Source organism: Leptosomus discolor, chromosome 2 (genome assembly GCF_034619465.1).
Source record: "Leptosomus discolor isolate bLepDis1 chromosome 2, bLepDis1.hap2, whole genome shotgun sequence".
Lineage (NCBI taxonomy): Eukaryota > Metazoa > Chordata > Aves > Leptosomiformes > Leptosomidae > Leptosomus > Leptosomus discolor.
In genome coordinates this window covers 48908562-48916599 of record NC_141392.1, presented here as the reverse complement: position 1 = coordinate 48916599, position 8038 = coordinate 48908562, and positions in this window count along the sequence as shown.

The window sequence follows — 8038 nt, the reverse complement described above, 5'->3', positions numbered from 1 at the left end:
GCATGGAGCAGTGCCGGGGAGTTAGGCTTGTACAGTACATAAATGGTTTGAGAGGAGAGAGGAAAAGTGTGCCTTTTATTTATGTGCACCCCAAAATAGCCAGCAAAAAAGCATCAGAATATTTAGTCACGGTGTTAACTTCTAACTTTGTGCCATATTGTAGCAGCTGAACACAGAGGAGAATTTTTTCACCCCAAAAAGTCAATGTGCCATAGGCTTCAAATAGCAAAAATGTAACATATAATACGTCCTGTATAAAAATTCCTTTAAGTATGGGGGAACCTGTGCCTCGAGATACTATGTATGAAAAGTTTGTATTGGGCTTTTCCTTTTTTTTTTTTTTTTTTTCGTTTTTAAAAAGAGCAACAGCATGTCTGAAGGAAATAAAATTCCACTTGAACACCTGGGAACAACTGTTTTCTGGCATTCATTTTTAAAGTGTATGGAATAATGTAGAGACAGTGTTGTTTGCTTTTTTACATGTCTTGGGAAAAGGTGATGTTCCATGACCTGTTAGCTGTAGGCTGTTTGGCAGTTTATCATACCAAAAGAAACAAGAACTTTACTAAATGATTTCTAATTACATTTGAAGATGTGGCCTTTTAAATAACAAATTAGATGTTTTAAGTGTTAACATTGACTTTTGTTAACAGCAAAGTGTTGTTCTCTTACCTGGAGAGTTAACTGGAGACCTTGTACTTTGGCTCTAATTTAAGGAAATGCCACGAAGTGGTGAGTCTCCATGCTGTTCGTTCTGGGGGCTTTACTGAATTGTGTATAATAATTCAAATTGCAAAATAAAGCTATTGTGCTGGCTAAATTGTATTTTTGAGACTTCTTGAACCAAAAATCTTAGCATTTAGGAAATTCATGAAGCCCTATGGCTTTTGGGGGATTTTCCTGGAATTTTTTTTTTCCAGTTAGTCCAGTCCGGAGTTGACAATGTGTGTGAGCTCGGCTTTCTTCTAAGTCCAAAGGATCTTGCGTTTCCTGATGGTGATTCCTAAAGTCTGGTTGTAGACCAGACTGAATAGGGTTACTGGCTATCAGTCTGAGTTGTCAGGTGGTTTATGATTCAACAAACAAAGGGGAAAAAAAATCCAATCTTGATTGGCAAAACTTTGTCTCGTTTACCATTGTTAGAGTTACTTAAACATGACTGATGAGCGATGTTCCCTGGAATGCTCCTTTCAAACTAGGTGTCGTTCGGTATTTTACATGAGGCTTCTCCCCAGAGGACCTGGTGCAGATGAATCTCCAGCCTCCGTCTGTCGGAGTTCACAGCTAGAGCCCTGTCGTGAAAGATGGGAGCGCTGAGCCCTGTCTGAGCGTTCTGTGCCGGTGCTGCCTCCTCGCAGGCGTCTCTGTGAGCAGAGGGAAGTGCCCGGGAGGGGCAGTTTCCAGAAGCAGAAAGTTAAGGACTAAGCTGTGGCTGACAGTTCCACACCTTCGATATGGCGGTGGTAATGAAGACAGATTATTAAAACAGTTCCTGTCTTTTTTTTTCTTTTTTTTTTCTTTTTTTTTTTTTTAAGCAAAGTGAGAAACAGCAGCACATGTGAGAAAATACTTCCTCATAAGTGGTGTTTTCCCCAGCTGTAATAAAACCACTCTCGGCCTTGGACAATACAGTCCTTATTTAGACCACGTATTTAGCCCTTGAGACAGCTTAAATGCGTCTGTAATAGAGTGATTGGGTGGTGATGGTGATGATAAAGAAGGGGTTTACTACTTTGTTCACTTTTTAGCACAGTCATTTTCACTGGTGAAATACTTTCTACAAAGCCTAGCCCTCAGGAGGAATGCATCCAGGGAGATTCCAGTTCAGTTGTAGATAAAAGTTAACCAAAGTCTGCCTGGTTTTAGCGTTGTCTGGGCAGCAGGAATTAAATCTCGGCAAGATGCCTGCAGTGCTTCGTGTTCGTTTCGGGAAATGCCAGGTGCATCTTTTTGGTCGGTCTTTTTGGTTTGAGCTTGTTCCCTGTAAGGCAGAGCCACGAGGGGAGTTGAATGGAACCGTAAGAGATGCAGTTTTGGTGGATCTGTAAGTGATCTCCTCCATCTTGAAGCTAAATCCGCTACAGGCTAGCTGTAATGAGTGCGCTATTGCAAAAACGTAACTTGCAACATATCACTGTCTTGATTTCTACAAAAAAAAAAAAAAAAGGAACTGGGCTATTCATGATCATTGAGTTACCCAAAGATTGAACCTCTGATGGAACTGCAGTGAACATCAAAAAGTGTCAGTTCATTTATGTATCACAAATGGTATTAAATTATACCAATAAAAATGAGAAGGAAAAAAAAAAAAAAGCCCAGAAGCCCAGTGACCTCTAGCACACAACTTCTGGTTTCGGGCTGCTGGGGTACTAAAATTTGTTGCTGTGGTGATTTTAATTTAAAAAAAAAAAAAATACAGAATAATAGGAAAAATGCATTTAGCTGTCCTTGAGTGTATGCTGTGTCATTTTTTTGGAATATGTCCATGATGTCTTAAAGTCAATCACAGTTCAAAACTTCTTGCGTAACTTTTCCCAAATCATTTATTCTCTTTAATGTTTCAGAGGGCAAAATATAGGTACTGTTCAGAGAAGTGCCTCAAACTGTTCTCTCCCAGGTCTCGAAATGAATCGCCTTTGTCAGCCAAGTCCAGTCCTTTTGGGGGAAATGTCCAGTAAGTGAATAATGAGCCCTTAAGTACAGAAAGAGGGTGGAACGTCATTCTTTTTTACTAGTGCAGTCTTCCAGCGTTGTCTTGGTGTAGCACTTAAGGAGCAGCAGCGAGATCACAGCACAGTGGGGTGTATAACTGAAAGGCTCTTTGAGGGAACCTTTGCTTTGTTCCATGAACTGAACGTTTGCTTTCAGTTTTTGCCCAAGTGTGTCATTTGACCTAGAGGAACAGAATGCTGTGTAAGCTCAAAAAAACGCTTTTTAAAGCTTCTGTAAGCACAGGGCAGGAGGAAAAAATGCAGACTTGATGCTTGTGAGCAGAATGGACCGCAGCTGGGAACCGAAAGCAGTAGGAGGAGTCGCACCCGGAGCAGGAAATCTAGTGGGGATGAAGCAGGTGTGTGTCCAGCTCTGCTGGTGCGTGGGGAAGCAGCCTGCCAGGGGGAGCCGCGTGCGCAAGGTGGGAGAAATGCAGCGAAGAACTGGGAGGTTGCGAAGCAGCTGCCTGCTGAGCACGGGGAGCACAGCAGGCTTGTGTTCATCTTTTCCTTCACACCTAAGGACCGCTGTGAGCAGCTTGTGCGAACAGGAAGGAGTCAAGGGAAGAGGGGGAGCAGTAACACCGTAGGCGGTGCTTGAGACCAGTGGAGGATGCGGTGACAAGCCACATGACGCAGTCCCTAGTGCTAGCCAGAGCATCTACCACAGCATACTGGAGACCTCAACCCAGACAGCCCTGGGGAGGCTGTGGCTGTCCAGATGCAGGCTGCAGGGAGTGACTGGAGCTTCTCAGAGGTTCAGGGTGGCAGCAGCCTCATCCGCAGGAGCTGTGCTCTGGTCAGGACACTGAGCTGCCAGGCGAAGCAGGCTGGATGGCATCAGGAATGTCAAGAGGAGGGTGAAGGTACTTTGCGGCCATTGTAAAAGCAAGAACCCAAATCCCCCATCGCACAGAAAGCCAGAGGTGCCATTGAGCCAGGAGAGGGCTGGGATTCCCGTGGAGGAAAAAGCAAGAAAGCTTTTTCTCCAGCTGCAGATGCCAACTGAGAGAACTGTATAGCCCTGACAAGGCAGGGAGTGAGTTTTGCTGGGGGATGCATCTAGCCGTGCTGTCAGAGCCAGTGAGGTGGAGAGAAAGTGACAGGTAACGGTAGTCAGGGACTTCCTTCTGCAAAGGGCCCGTCAGACCTGTTTGTTCCTTGCCTGAGCCCACTAGTATGTTGCTGGTGTCGTGGGCAGGCTTCGTTTTTTTTGTAGCTATGCGACCCTCTTTGGGGAATGAAGTCTGCTAGAAAAAGACAGGATGCACCTGATGAAGATGATTATCTTTGCTGACAGGTCTGCTAACCTCCTGAAGAGTTTAAACTAGGTTTGTTGGGTGTGGAGACCAAAGCCTGCAGGTATGTGGAAGCTGAAGGGAGCACACACAGGAGAGTGAGGGAGGGACATCCCTCACTGCAAGAAACAGGTGAGGGATTATCTGAAGTTCTCCTCAAACAAATGTGCAACAGAATAAATGAGAAAGAGGAAGTTGGTGCAATCACAAAGCTGTGACATTGCTGGGATGACAGGGACATGGAATAGCTTGCATGACTGGAGTGCTACGATGGACAGATGCAAGCTTAACAAGCAGGCAGGGAAGAAAAATGGAGGTGGGGAGTCCGCAGAGGAGTAGTCTGAATGTGCAGATCATCGATTGAATAGGAAAGCTGAAAGGGAGGCCAACAAAGGGGATATTGTGGTAGGCATCTGCAATAGACCACTCGATCATTTTCTAGGAAGAGCATGAAGCCTTCCTTAAACAATTTGGAGAAGTCTCCTGATTGCACGCTGTGGTTTTCACAGGGATTTTTAATCACCCCCAATTTGCAGGAAGAGGAACGTGGCACAGCACAAACAAGCCAGGAGACTTAGATTGTGTCAGGGACCATCTCTTACTTGGGTGCTGGACAGGATGAGCTGGGGCAGGGGGCAGGGGAGGGGAGCAGTACTCTAGATCTGCTACCCAGGAATAAGGAAGAAGTGCTCAGATGCAATAGTCAATGGCAACCTTGGCTACAGTGACCATGAGAAGACAGAGTTAAGATCCTGAGAGCAGAGGGGAAGACAAGTATCAGAGTAATAGTCTTGGACTTCAGGAGAGTGAACTCGACCTAGTTCAGGGTTCTGTTTCACAGGAGCTCATAGGAGGCTGCCCTGAGGGGTACAGGGGCCAGAGGTGGTTGCCTTTCGAAAGGATTCCTTCCACTGTGCAAAACAGTGCATAGGCATAGGAGAACAGACTGGCTGATTGAGAAACTCCTGGCTGACCTCAAATGCAAAATTATTGTACGGAAAGTGGAAGCGAGGATGGGCTGCAAGGGGTGACTGTGGAACTGCACAGGCATACAGGAATGGTACAAGGGACATCAAAGCTTGGCCGGAGCTGAAACTAGTAAGGGGTGTGAAGGCAGCAAGGAGGGTTTCCACAAATGGGACATCAACAAAAGGACGATGAAAGGAAACGTGGGCCTGCTGCTTGAATGGAGTGGGTGACTTAGTGATGAAGGTAAAGAAAAAAAGACTGAGGTACTGTTTCTTCTTTGCTTCTGTCTTTAATGGCAAGGTCTGCTCTCAGGCTTCTTTGAAAGGTTGCGATGATCAAGGGACATTCCTGATGACTTGAAAAGGAAAATGTTCTATCTAGCTTTTTACAAGGTGAGAAAGAGGATCCAGCAAGCTACAAACCAGTTGGCCTCACCTCAGTCCCTGGTAATTTTGATGCAAGTCCTCATGGCAGCCATTTCTAAGTACACGAAAAAAAATAAGGAGACTGAGAACAGCCAGTAGGGGTTTATGAAGGGCAAGTTGTGCTTGACCAATGTGATCAACTTCTGTCATGGCTCTGAGGGCAATAGCGGTTGTAATTTTCTTTGGCTTTAGCCAAAGTCTCCCAAGGCATCTATGTAGCCAAACTGTGGACAGATGGGCTGGGTAAAAAGCAGCTTTGCAGAAAAAGGGCCTGGGGGCAGCTGTGAAGAGTGAAAGCCTGGAAGAGTGAGTCAGCCTGGCTTGTGTAGCCAGCAGGCTGCAGGAAGTGGTTATTTCCCTTATATCCCCTTCCTTGTGAAACCATGCCGGAGTACTGTCTTCAGTTTGGGCTCCTCTGGTACAACAAAACAGAGTCCAGTGGAGGGGGCAGAGGATGGTGATGGGGCTGGAGCATGTGACCTATGAAGAGTTGGGGCTGTTCTGCCTGTGAAAGAGAAGGTAAAGGTAGGTGGTTAAGCTATGGTCTTCCATGCTCACAGCGGGCAGTATGGAAAACAGACCTGGACTCTTCCTAGAGGTGCCCAGTGAAGAGATAACAGTCAAATTGCATCAAGAGAAATTCCAGCAGGTGCCCAGAAAGGTTGTGAATTCTCCATCACTGGAAATTTTCAAAACTGAAATGGACAGACCCAGAGCAACCTGCTCTAGCTTTGAAGTTAGGTTTGCTTTGAGCAGGAGGCTGGACCCCCAGAGAGCCCTTTCAACCTAAATTATTCCATGATTCTAGCAAAACAGACCTTTATATGGAAGATTGGTTATTATGGGGATAGACAGACTCCATCTGACTGCCTCTGTGCGTGCAAACTACCTTGTTTGCATGTAGAAACAGTTTTGCTACAGTTTATTGATGCAGATGTTCATGCACATGCAAACTGTCACATGGAAAAAGGCCAGCATTTGCATATACAGTAGTTTAATATCGATGCTACCATAATGTTTCAAACCTTATGTCCTTGAAGGAATCTCTTAGAAAACGTGACTCTAGAACATAATTGGGATAGTGCACTGTGCAGGTGGCTGCAGCTGATCCTTACACTTGGATCCATCTGTGTTTAAAACCAAGCCATAAGGTTTCTAAGAGTTGTTTATTGGTTTCTTAGCAGCCGTAATTGTTTTGTTTCATTTGCTCTGCGCTAGGGGGAAACCACAACAGATACAAGGTAGTAAAATCAGGTCATTCGCACAGTTCCCCTGTAAAGGTATCACATGCATCTTCATAGCAAGAAAGGTGCTTCAGCTCTTTTTGCTGTGAAATGGAAAAACTTCCACCTCAAGCTCACAACACGGTGTATTTTGGCTGACATCCTTCAGGTCATGCTGCAAGGGCACTATTGGGAAAGGGACGGCGTGTGGCAGAGCAGTGTTTCCAGCTACATTTTGGCTTAGGTGATCGTGGCAGAACCACTTTTAAACTTATATTCATGTTACATTTTAGGCATATAATTCTGGTGGTTTGTGTTAGGGTATGTGATTAAAAGCTCATCTCCGCAAATGGAAAGAAGGACAGAAGCACAAGGTCACTCCTGCAGGTCCTGCTGCCACTACCAGGGGCTACTCTGATCCTGCAGCTCCCTTCCCGAGGCGTGGGGATGTGAGGCTCACTGGCGCCGAGCTTCCTGCCCAGAGAGCGCAGCTCACCCAGGAGGTGAAACCCGTCTGGGAAATGCTGTGCGAGGAGACGGGATGGTGCAGTCCACCTACGTTTGTGTTAGGTTAGGGCATTAAGGTTCAACTCATATAAGCGCAGAGGAGCAAGGGCGGGGAGGGGGCTGATGAACTGATGATGATGATGATGAACTGGAGCCCCTGAAGCCCCTTGCCCTGTCTCTTCCCTGGGCTGTCCCAGGAGAGGCGCCAGTCTGCGTCCCCCAGGCAAGACCCAGGTCACCTCACGGGCTGAAGAACCTACAGGGGCATTGGCTCACGGTGGGATGCAAGGGAGGACCATTTGGGGAGTGCATAGGTGCTGTTACGGAATATTTAAGGCCAGGACCAAAAGGGGGAAAAGGGAGGGATCTCAGTGGCTTGGGGGAACAAGTGCAGGCAAACAGAGGGAAAAGGGGATAAAAGGGGCTGGTTGTGTGCAAACAGGCTGCTCCTCAGCAGCTTGTCTGGCCATGCCTGCCCATGACCAGCACTGTCTCTCCTGTCTCCTCCCCGAGCACTGTTTCCAGCCCTTTCTAAACATGAAGATGCTTAAAACAGTTTAAACGATTCTGGCTTGTGGATGAATTTGGGATGAATTTAGGCAAAATCTTGAAGCATTCATTTCCTTGAAATCAATGTGATATTTGCCTCCCTAAGAAATGTTTTATAGAGGCTGGGTTTTACAAAATTATTCTTGGCAACCTTTGTTAAGAAAAGGAACGTTTATAGTGTTAAAAGTGGCTCAAATGTGTGGCTGACATGTTGACTGATGTTTTCTTCATCTCCTTTGAGCTGCAAAAGGAGGGCTGTGCTCTGTTCACTAAAAGGAAACTAATAAAATTGAAAGATAAGTAGTTCTAAAAATTCCAAGGAAACCAAGAGGGAATTACAAAATATTAGTTCTGGT